The sequence below is a fragment of the Bos taurus genome, chromosome 6 (assembly GCF_002263795.3).
Source record: "Bos taurus isolate L1 Dominette 01449 registration number 42190680 breed Hereford chromosome 6, ARS-UCD2.0, whole genome shotgun sequence".
Lineage (NCBI taxonomy): Eukaryota > Metazoa > Chordata > Mammalia > Artiodactyla > Bovidae > Bos > Bos taurus.
Genome location: NC_037333.1, coordinates 58,864,240 through 58,876,112, shown reverse-complemented (window position 1 = coordinate 58,876,112; position 11,873 = coordinate 58,864,240).

Here is an 11,873-nt window from a genome sequence, read left to right as displayed (position 1 = left end):
AGAAGAGGAAAAATATACCCATTTGAATGCAGAGTTCCAAAGAATAGCAAGGAGAGATAAGAAAGCCTTCCTCAGCGATCAATGCAAAGAAATAGAGGAAAATAATAGAATGGGAAAGACTAGAGATCTCTTCAAGAAAATTAGAGATACCAAGGGAATATTTCATGCAAAGATGGGCTCGATAAAGGACAGAACTGGTAGGGACCTAACAGAAGCAGAAGATATTAAGAAGAGGTGGCAAGAATACACAGAAAGTGAAGTCGCTCAGTTGTGTCCAACTCTTTGTGACCCAGTGGACTGTAGCCTATTAGGCTCCTCTCTCCAAGGGATTCTCCAGGCAAGAATACTGGAATAGGTTGCCATTTCCTTCTCCAAGGGAGCTTCCCAACCCAGGGATAGAACCCGGGTCTCCCACACTGCAGGCAGACGCTTTCACCTCTGAGCCACCAGGAATACACAGAACTGTACATAAAAGATCTTCATGACCAAGATAATTACGATGGTGTGATCACTCACCTAGAGCCAGACATCCTGGAATGTGAAGTCAAGTGGGCCTTAGAAAGCATCACTACAAACAAAGCTGGAGGTGATGGAATTCCAGTTGAGCTATTTCAAATTCTGAAATACGCTGCTGTGAATGTGCTGCACTCAATATGCCAGCACATTTGGAAAACTCAGCAGTGGCCACAGGACTGGAAAAGGTCCGTTTTCATTCCAATCCCAAAGAAAGGCAGTGCCAAAGAATGCTCAAACTACCGCACAATTGCACTCATCTCACATGCTAGTAAAGTAATGCTCAAAATTCTCCAAGCCAGGCTTCAACAGTACATGAACTGTGAACTTCCAGATGTTCAGGCTGGTTTTAGAAAAGGCAGAGAAACCAGATCAAATTGCCAACATCCGCTGGATCATGGAAAAAGCAAGAGAGTTCCAGAAAAACATCTATTTCTGCTTTATTGACTATGCCAAAGCCTTTGACTGTGTGGATCACAATAAACTGTGGAAAATTCTGAAAGAGATGGGAATACCAGACCACCTGATCTGCCTCTTGAGAAATTTGTATGCAGGTCAGGAAGCAACAGTTAGAACTGGACACGGAACAACAGACTGGTTCCAAATAGGAAAAGGAGTCCGTCAAGGCTGTATATTGTCACCCTGCTTATTTAACTTACATGCAGAGTATATCATGAGAAACGCTGGACTGGAAGAAGCACAAGCTGGAATCAAGATTGCCGGGAGAAATATCAATAACCTCAGATATGCAGATGACACCACCCTTATGGCAGAAAGGGAAGAGGAAATCGAAAGCCTCTTGATGAAAGTGAAAGTGGAGAGTGAAAAAGTTGGCTTAAAGCTCAACACTCAGAAAACGAAGATCATGGCATCCGGTCCCATCACTTCATGGGAAATAGATGGGGAAACAGTGGAAACAGTGTCAGACTTTATTTTTTGGGGCTCCAAAATCACTGCAGATGATGACTGCAGCCATGAAATTAAAAGACGCTTACTCCTTGGAAGGAAAGTTATGGCCAACCTAGACAGCATATTAAAAAGCAGAGACATTACTTGGCCAACAAAGATCCATCTAGTCAAGGCTATGGTTTTTCCAGTGGTCATGTATCAATGTGGGAGTTGGACTGTGAAGAAAGCTGAGCACTGAAGAATTGATGCTTTTGAACTATGGTGTTGGAGAAGACTCTTGAGAGTCCCTTGGACTGCAAGGAAATCCAACCAGTCCATCCTAAAGGAGATCAGTCCTGGGTGTTCACTGGAAGGACTGATGTTGAGGCTGAAACTCCAGTACTCTGGCCACCTCATGAGAAGAGTTGACTCAATGGAAAAAACTCTGATGCTGGGAGGGATTGGGGGCAGCAGGAGAAGGGGACGACAGAGGATGAGATGGCTGGATGGCATCACCGACTCGATGGACATGGGTTTGGGTAAACTCCGGGAGTTGGTGATGGACAGGGAGGCCTGACGTGCTGCGATTCATGGGGTCACAAAGAGTTGGACACGACTGAATGACGGAACTGAACTGGCTTACTTCAGTTCTCTGATGGATTCAAGAAAAGTTATGACTTTGTGGATTATCTGCCTTTTCTTATTCGAGTGGGAATCACCCTCTTTATGGCTTTCTACATTCTAGGCAGAAGGCAGAAGCCTGAAGCACTTGGATTTAAAATAATGAAATAAAGAAAGTAAACTTCAATCACAGCAAACTTACCACTTTACAACTTGGAATTTTTGTGTTTTGGTTTTTTTTCTATTCAAGTTGCTAGAATCAATCCTTAAAAGCAAAATGTTGACAGCATTGCAATTTCTGGAATATTCTGTGATATGGGACTTCATGAATTTTTGACACTATCCTTAAATACTTTTCCTATAACTGGTAATCTATTGCTTCATGCAATACTTTTAAAAATTAAAACAAAAAGTTCTTCATTCAACTATGAGTAAGGATAAATAAAAATGAGTAAAATATTTTTTGAACATTAATATGGGCTTCCCTTATACCTTAGTTGGTAAAGAATCTGCCTGCGATGCAGGAGACCCTGGTTCGATTCCTGAGTCAGGAAGATCCCCTGGAGAAGGGATAAGCTACCCATTCCAGTATTCTTGGGCTTCCCTTGTGGTTCAGCTGGTAAAGAATCCCCCTGCAATGTGGAAGACCTAGGTTCAATCCCTGGGCTGGGAAGATCCCCTGGAGAAGGGAACAGCTACCCACTCCTGTATTCTGGCCTGGAGAATTCCATGGGCTGTACAGTAAGGATAAATGAAAATCTGGGTATAATCTTTTTGAACATTAATATAGAAAGATCAATTTTGATAATATAACTAAATTTAGAGAAGATTCAAAAGTGGCAATATTCATTATATATCATTCTAATATGGTTTTCTTCTTTCTCAAAAAATATATTAATATAAATTAAAACTATTTACTTTTCCTCATTTGCACTGAGATTTTAAGTAATTTTACATACATGAAGTTCAATAAAAGAAAATTTTCACTGTATTTTATTATTATTTCAATGATTCCTGCAAATAATTCTGTAGCATAAGGGGTGTTAAAAAATGATCCACTGCAGGTGCTGAACAGATTGGGTATGTTATTGATAAGGAATCAAAAAGGAACAGTAGTTATTGGAATGATTCCTCTATGTTATTATAACAAATAGGTAAATGAGTTGTTATTGTTCAGTTGCTCAGTCGTGTCCAACTCTTTGTTACTCCATGAACTGCAGCACGCCAGGCCTCCCTGTCTCTCACTATCTCCGGGAGTTTGTCCAAGTTCACGTCCATTGCATCGGTGATGCCATCCAACCATCTCATCCTGTCACCCTCTTCTTCTGCTGCCCTCAATCTTTCCTAGCATCCGGATCTTTTCCAGTGAGCTGGCTCTTTGCATCAGGTGGCCAAAGTACTGGAGGTTCAGCTTCATCACCAGTCCTTCCAATGTATATTCAGGGTTGATTTCCTTTAGGATTGACTGGTGTGATCTCCTCGCTGTCCAAGGGACTCAAGAGTCTTTGCTCTTGACTCTATTCTCTTCTTCTTGACCATAATACAGTTATGTTGCCATTAATTTATTCTTCTTGTTTTTAAAACTTGCCTCAAATCTATTCTGATACTTGTCAAGGGATAAATGAAAAGGAGTATCGGAAGAAGCTAGAACAGAAACAGGCCTTTACAAAAAAAATATAGGACTTCCCTAGTGGTCCAAGGGCTAAGAGTCTGCCTACCAATGTAGGAGACAGGCTCAGTCCCTGGTCCGGGAAAAGTTCATATGCCCTGGGGCAACTAAGCTCATGTACCACAACAAGAGAAACCACCACAGAGAGAAGAAACACCGAGTAGCCCCTGCTCGTCACGACTACAGACGGCCCACGTGAGCAACAAAGACCCACCACAGTCAAAAATAAATGAATACATTTTAAATAAAAACAAACAAACATAACAGAGGCCTTTTGAACAGAGCTATTTTACACTCAATCCACTTTCCCTTTCTTCTAAATCATTTCTTAGAAAAATGATATGCCTGATTTTCATAGTGGCTTAGAATATGAGCACTAAGACCAAAAATCACCAAAGTCCTGAGGGACTTTTAAGCTGAGACTTCTGATGGCTATTTAGATGCCTCTTATTTTCAAAACGGTGTCCACAAACATAACCTGCGTGCATATGTTTGGCATGGCATATACGTAACACCTTTGGGACCATTTCCACAGGTCAAAATGATTCATAATAATAATAATTTCCATCTGAAAACATTATTGAGCATTCAGTTCAGTTGCTCAGTCCTGTCCAACTCTTTGTGACCCCATGGACTGCAGCACGTCAGGCCTCCCTGTCCATCACCAACTCCTGGAGTTTACTCAAACTCCATCGAGTCAGTGATGCCATCCAACCATCTCATCCTCTGTCATCCCCTTCTACTCCTGCCCTCAATCTTTCTCAGCATCAGGGTCTTTTCCAATGAGTCAGTTCTTCACATCAGGTGGCCAAAGTACTGCAGTTTCAGCTTCAGCATCAGTCCTTCCAATGAATCTTCAAGAATGACTTCCTTTAGGATGGACTGATTGGATTTCCTCGAAGTCCAAAGGACTCTCAAGAGTCTTCTCCAACACCACAGTTCAAAAGCATCAATTCTTCAGCACTCAGCTTTCTTTATAGTCCAACTCTCACATCCATACATGACTACTGGAAAAACCATAGCCTTGACTAGACGGACCTTTGTTGGCAAAGTAATGTCTCTGCTTTTTAATATGCTGTCTAGGTTTGTCATAACTTTTCTTCCAAGGAACAAGCATCTTTTAATTTCATGGCTGCAGTCACCATCTGCAGTGATTTTGGAGCCCCAAAAATAAAGTCAGCCAGTGTTTCCACTGTTTCCCCATCTATTTCCCATGAAGTGATGGGACCAGATGCCATGATCTTAGTTTTCTCAATGTTGAGCTTTAAGCCAACATTTTCACTCTTCTCTTTCACTTTCAAGAGGCCCTTTAGTTCTTCCTCACTTTCTGCCATAAGGGTGGTGTCATCTACATATCTGAGGTTATTGGTATTTCTCCCAGCAATCTTGATTCCAGCTTGTGCTTCCTCCAGCCCAGTGTTTCTCATGATGTATTCTGCATATAAGTTAAATAAGCAGGGTGACAATATACAGCCTTGACGGACTCCTTTTCCTATTTGGAACCAGTCTGTTGTTCCATGTCCAGTTCTAACTGCTGCTTCCTGATCTGCATACATGTTTCTCAAGAGGCAGGTCAGGTGGTCTGGTATTCCCATCTCTTTCAGAATTTTCCACAGTTTATTGTGATCCACACAGTTAAGGGCTTTGGCATAGTCAAGAAAGCAGAGATAGATGTTTTTCTGGAACTCTCTTGCTTTTTCGATGATCCATCAGATGTTGGCAATTTGATCTCTGGTTCCTCTGCCTTTTCTAAATTCAGCTTGAACATCTGGAAGTTCACAGTTCATGTACTGTTGAAGCCTGGCTTGGAGAATTTTGAGCATTACTTTACTAGCATGTGAGATGAGTGCAATTGTGCGGTAGTTTGAGCATTCTTTGGCATTGCCTTTTTATTGAGCATTAGTACTCTGCCAGTCTCTGTGCTGGGGTTACAGGTAAAAAAGATGTGGCTCCAACCCTTAGGGAGTAAAAGACTGACATGAAAACAAACTCTGCTAATACAGTGTGATTATAAGCCTGCTATAATAAACCTTTACACAAAGAAGTTAAAGAGTCTGGAAAAAGTTTATTGTGTTTGAAAGAGAGGGACTTCAGAGAACTTTAAGAGGGAAAGATTCAGAAAAGTGACATTTAGTTAAAAAGGGATTTAATTAGCAGGGAGACAGGATATTTCAGACTGGGTTGGAAGATGTGAAGAACATGGATTTCAAGATAGTCTGAATTCCATACTTGATTAACAATGTATACATGCTGCTGCTGCTGCTAAGTCGCTTCAGTCGTGTCCGACTCTGTGTGACCCCATAGACGGCAGCCCACCAGGTTCCCCGGTCCCTGGGATTTCCAGGCAGGAACACTGGAGTGGGTTGCCATTTCCTTCTCCAATGCATGAAAGTGAAAAGTGAAAGTGAAGTATTCAGTCGTGTCTGACTTAGCGACCCCATGGACTGCAGCCTAGCAGGCTCCTCCGTCCATGGGATTTTCCAGACAAGAGTACTGGAGTGGGTTGCCATTGCTTTCTCCGAATGTATACATGATGCTTAGGCAAGTCACATCTCAATGCGAGTTTCTAATGTGAGTAAAAGCAAGAAAGATTGCCTGAAAGATCTCTATGGCTCTATGTACTTCCTCCAGGATCTATTTACAGCCATCTACACTCTAGCCTTCCCTGGTGGCTCAGCAGTAAATAATTTGCTCACCAACATGGGAGATCCAGGAGATGGGGGTTCGATCACTGGGTCGGGAAGATCCCCTGGAGAAGGAAGTGGCAACCCACTCCAATATTCCTGCCTGGGAAATTCCATGGACAGAGGAGCCTGGTGGGCTACAGACCAAAGTCACAAAGGGTCACACACGATCTAGCAACTAAATAACAACAACGTATTTCTTGATTTCTCTTCCCACCAAAAGATAATTATCTTCCCTCTCCCTAACATCTTTAATTCCTCTCTCCCTTATGGCATTTCTCCTTTGGTCACAAAAAGAGTCTGGGTACGAGTTTATCATACCTTAGAAAGAAAGCAAACCTTCACCTGATTCTACTTGGTAATTGCTTTCAACAGCCCAACTTCTCAAGTTTCAGCTCACCACTGTAACTTGCAGACTAGCTGTTAATCCTATCATGTGACCAAAACTGCTCAGACTGGAAGAAAACCAAGAAAATGCTGAAAATAGTTTCCCTATGAAACAACCAGCTTAAATCAGTTCCATCTTTCTGATGCCATTAATGTTGCTGGTGGTGCCTCCTTAGTCCCATTCAGTTCAGTCGCTCAGTCGTGTCCGATCTTTGCAACCCCATGGACTGCAGCATGCCAGGATTCCTTGTCCATCACCAACTCCCAGAGCTTGTCCATCGAGTCAATGATGCCATCCAACCATCTCATCCTCTGTTTTCACTGTTCTCCTCCTGCTTTCAATCCTTCCCAGGAAGAGGGTCATTTGCAAAGAGTCAGTTTTTCACATCAGGTGGCCCAAGTATTGGTGTTTCAGCTTCTCATCAGTCCTTCCAATGAATATTCAGGACTGGTCTCCTTTAGGATGGCCTGGTTGCATCTCCTTGCAGTCCAAGGGACTCTCAAGAGTCTTCTCCAACACCACAGTTCAAAAGCATCAATTCTTTGGCACTCAGCTTTCTTTATAGTCCAACTCTCACATCCATTCATGACCACTGGAAAAACCACAGCTTTGACTAGATGGACCTTTGTCAGCAAAGTAATGTCTCTGCTTTTTAATATGCTGTCTAGGTTGGTCATAGCTTTTCTTCCAAGGAGCAAGCATCTTTTAATTTCATGGCTGCAGTCACCATCTGCAGTGATTCTGGAGCCCCTCAAAATAAAGTTTCTCACTGTTTTCATTGTTTCCCCATCTATTTGCCAAGAAGCGACGGGATCGGATTTCATGATCTTTGTTTTCTGAATGTTGAGCTTTAAGCCAACTTTTTCACTCTCCTCTTTCACTTTCATCAAGAGGCTCTTTAGTTCTTCACTTTCTGCCATAAGGGTGGTGTCATCTGCATATCTGAGGTTATTGATATTTCTCCTGGCAATCTTGATTATAGCTTGTTTCATCCAGCCCAGCATTTCACATGATGTACTCTGCATTTAAGTTAAATGAGCAGGGTGACAACATACAGCCTTGACGTACTCCTTTCCCAATTTGGAACCAGTCTGTTGTTCCATGTCTGTTTCTTTTGTTTCCTGACATGTGTACAGATTTCTCAGGAGGCAGGTAAGGCGGTCTAGTATTCCCATCTCTTGAAGAACTTTCCAGTTTGTTGTGATATACACAAAGGCTTTGGTATAATAAATAAACCAGAAGTAGATGTTTTTCTGGAACTCTCTTGCCTTTTCTATGATCCAGTGGATGTTGGCCATTTAATCTCTGGTTCCTCTGGTTCCCATTTCATCTGCCCTTTTTGATACCTTTCTTCAGTACACACATAATTCAATTCAAATGACATTTATTAAGTACCTAGTTTAGGTCATGAGTGGAGAAGGCAATGGCACTCCACTCCAGTACTCTTGCCTGGAAAATCCCATGGATGGAGGAGCCTGGTAGGCTGCAGTCCATGAGGTCACTAAGAGTCGGACACGACTGAGCAACTTCACTTTCACTTTTCACTTTCATGCATTGGAGAAGGAAATGGCAACCCACTCCAGTGTTCTTGCCTGGAGAATCCCAGGAAAGGGGGAGCCTGGTGGGCCGCCGTCTATGGGGTCACACAGGCTCAGACACGACTGAAGCGACTTAGCAGTAGCAGCAGCAGTTAGGTCATGACAGTAACAAGATTGTTATCTAAGGAGTTTACAACTTAAAAAAAAAAAAAAAGGGAGTTTACAGGGAATTCCCTGGCAGTCCAGTGGTTATGACTCAGCACTTTCACTGCTATGGCCCCAGGTTCAATTCCTGGTAGAGCTTCCCCAGTGGCTCAGCAGTAAAGAACTCACCAGCAATGCAGGAGAAACAGGAAATGCAGGTTTGATCCCTTGGAGGAGGAAATGGCAACCCACTCCAGTATTTTTGCCTGAAAAACCCAGAGACAGGAGCCTGCCAGGCTACGGTCCATGGGGTCGCAAAGAGCCAAATGTGACTGAGTGACTGAACATACACAAGGGAAATAAAATCTTGCAGGCAAGGCAGTGACAACAACAAAAAGGAGTTTACAATCAACTGGGTAAACAACTAACAAGGAAATAAGGTAGAATGCGGACAAGTACTGGAACATTTATGCAGTCCTTTCAGAGATCTGAGGTGGTAGCATTTGGGGGCAGACTTGGAGGAAAATATTTCACTTTGTGGAAATGGAAGCGAATCATATCCAAAAGAAGCAATATTAATTTTAAATGCACTGTGACAGAAAGTACAATGTGTACTTGGAGAAACACTGCTATACAGTGAAAGTGGAAGCTATTTTAGTATAAACTTTTATGAAAAGAAAAAAATAAATGATAGTCAAAGAAACAAAAGACTTACAGTGAAAATAATAGTCTTCTGCCCAGCCTTTTCAGTGTCTGATCCTACTTTTTTTAGATAAGCTTTCTCAACCATTTCTTCAGACACTGGCCATCATAATTTAAAATAATGTGCTTTGAATAGTTTCTTAGCTCATAAATTCTGGATATATCTACAATCTGCTCTGAGATGAAAATCTGACATTTTACTTGGGGCTTCCCAGTAAGTAGCTTTACTACTTACTGTAGTAAAGTACTTACTTTACCAGCTTCCCAGAGGGCACCAGTATTAAGGAACTAGGCTGCCGAGACAGGAGATGTGGGTTCAATCCTGGAGTCAGGAAGATCCCTTGGAGGAGGAAATGGCAACCCACTCCAATATTCTTGCCTGGCAAATCCCATGTACAGAGGAGCCTGGCAGGCTTCAGTCCACAGGATCACAAAAAGCTGGACATGACTTAGCAACTAAGCACACACAAAAGCAGCACCCCCCTCATCTTACAACTCAGATTTATCATTGCATGTGGTTAAATCGATTATCACTGTTTATTGCCTTGCAAATGTTGTTCATGAAGTACCAAGCTGTACAGATGAATTGCTATATTTCTCCTCTTGAAAGGTTTATTAGTTAACAGTAACACAGCTCTGCAGCCATATTGGAGTTCAAACCCTGAATAAGGCAGTTCTTAGTTGTATTAACTTTGAGCAAGCTATTTATTTAACCCCTCTGCCATTTCCTCATGTGCAAAATGAGCACAGGACCTCCAGGGCTGTGATAAAATTAAATGAGTTAGTACATGTAAAAGTATGTAGAACAATTGCTGGTACTTAGTATATAGCCAGAAAATGTTAGCTATTCCTATTACTGTGGGTTTTGTACTAGAGTTTTACATTTATCTTTCTCCTGTGCTTTTCCAGTTGCTCCATCCATGTGAACTGTACACCATGGGGCCCCACTCACATGGAAACAATAAACGTGGTTATAAGGCAATGTCTCCATATCTTAGTATTTTATCAAGTCTTTTCTTCGAAGAGTCCTCCCTCCCAAAACCTTGTCCTGCTCCAATAGTTTTTTGTGTGTGTGCTGTCATCATGGGTCTTTCCTGTATTACTGTTCTGGATTAGATTCAGCTTCTTTGACCCCATGTATCTTTATTTCATGATATACTCCAATTTGCTACAGCTTATCTACAAGTAACTTTCTTTTTAAAACATATTATTATACATTTTAAAATCGCACTTATTTTGGGGCATGCTGGGTCTTTGTTGCTGCATGTGGAGGATTCTAGTACGCTGTGTGGGTTTGCAGGCTTCTCTCTGGAGTAGTTTCTCTTGTGGAGCATGCGCTGTGGAGCACAGGCTCTAGAGTGTGGGCTCAGCAGTTTGCAGGCTTCTCTCTGGGGTTGATTCTCTTGTGGAACATGGGCGCTGGAGTGCAGGCTCAGCAGCTGCAGCACACTGGGCTGATTTGCCCTGCAGCATATGGAATCTTTCCAGACCAGGGATCAAACCTGTGTCCCCTGAATTGACAGGCAGATTCTTAACCACTGGATCACCAGAGAAGTCCTATAACCAACTTCTAAAAATGGTGTATATATGTAAAATTCCTAAGTTTTTGTTTCAAAAAGTTTTATTCCAGCCTAAGAAATGACTGACAACTAAATGAAAATTTAGGTGAAAAGAGTTTTTATCAGTGGTTAAAAACTCCTCCACTGACTCCTTGAAAATAGTGTAGTTTTAAAGAAATCTGACGCTATTGGTCCTTTTCTCTTTCAAGGGGCTTTTAGGATCCTTTCTTCTGCCCAGTGCTCCAAAGTCTGAAAAAGATATGTCTTTTTTTTATTGATTACACTAAGCTACTCTTATCTTTCAACCTGGAAATTTGTGTCCCTCAGCTCTACATTTTTCTTGCACTATTTCTTTGATAATGGAACCCCTTGTTTCTCTATCCTCTCTTGGTGGAGTTTATTCTCTTTCTGGGATCAGTTGTTGAAACATCTGGTTTGGTCCATTCCTCATATTTTTGCTTCTATCTTCTCCATTTTGGTTTCATTTTTTCCATTGACACATCCTCTATTACCTTTCTATTCATTCATTCACTCACTCAACAAGTATTTACTGATGACTAACCTACTAAATTCTTCTACATCCCAGGCAATGTTCTGGCAACTGGAGATAAAGTAATATGTGAGATAATCCCAACCCTTAGGTTGGACAAAATTGAAAAGTAGGTTAATAGTGCCATAAAGTACCATAAGAAAAATTAAGCAGTCAGGAGGAGATATGAATGGAAGTAAAAGCTGTTTTAGGTAGGAGGATCAGGGAAGGCCTGACATTTGAACAGCAATGTAAATGAAATGATTATGCAAGACATGTAAGGATCTGGGAGAAAGCATTTCAAGCATCGTTGACTCAATGGACATGAATTTGAGCAAACTCTGGGAGACAGTGAAGGATAGGGAAGCTGGTGTACTGCAGTCCATGGGGTCGCAGAGTCCAGAGTTGGACACGACTGAGTGACTGAACAACAATTCCAAGCAGAGAGAACAGGCTATCCAGGTTGCAAGAAGCCTGGTGTGTCTGATAAATACCAAGAGGTAGTACATCTACAGTAGAATAAGCAAGGGAGAGAAAGTGATTTCCTTGGAGGAACAGTTAGGAGCAGAAGGGGTGGTAGTCACATTTAGTCACATTATGGACATGGTACGGAACATGGGTTTTATTCTAAATTTAGC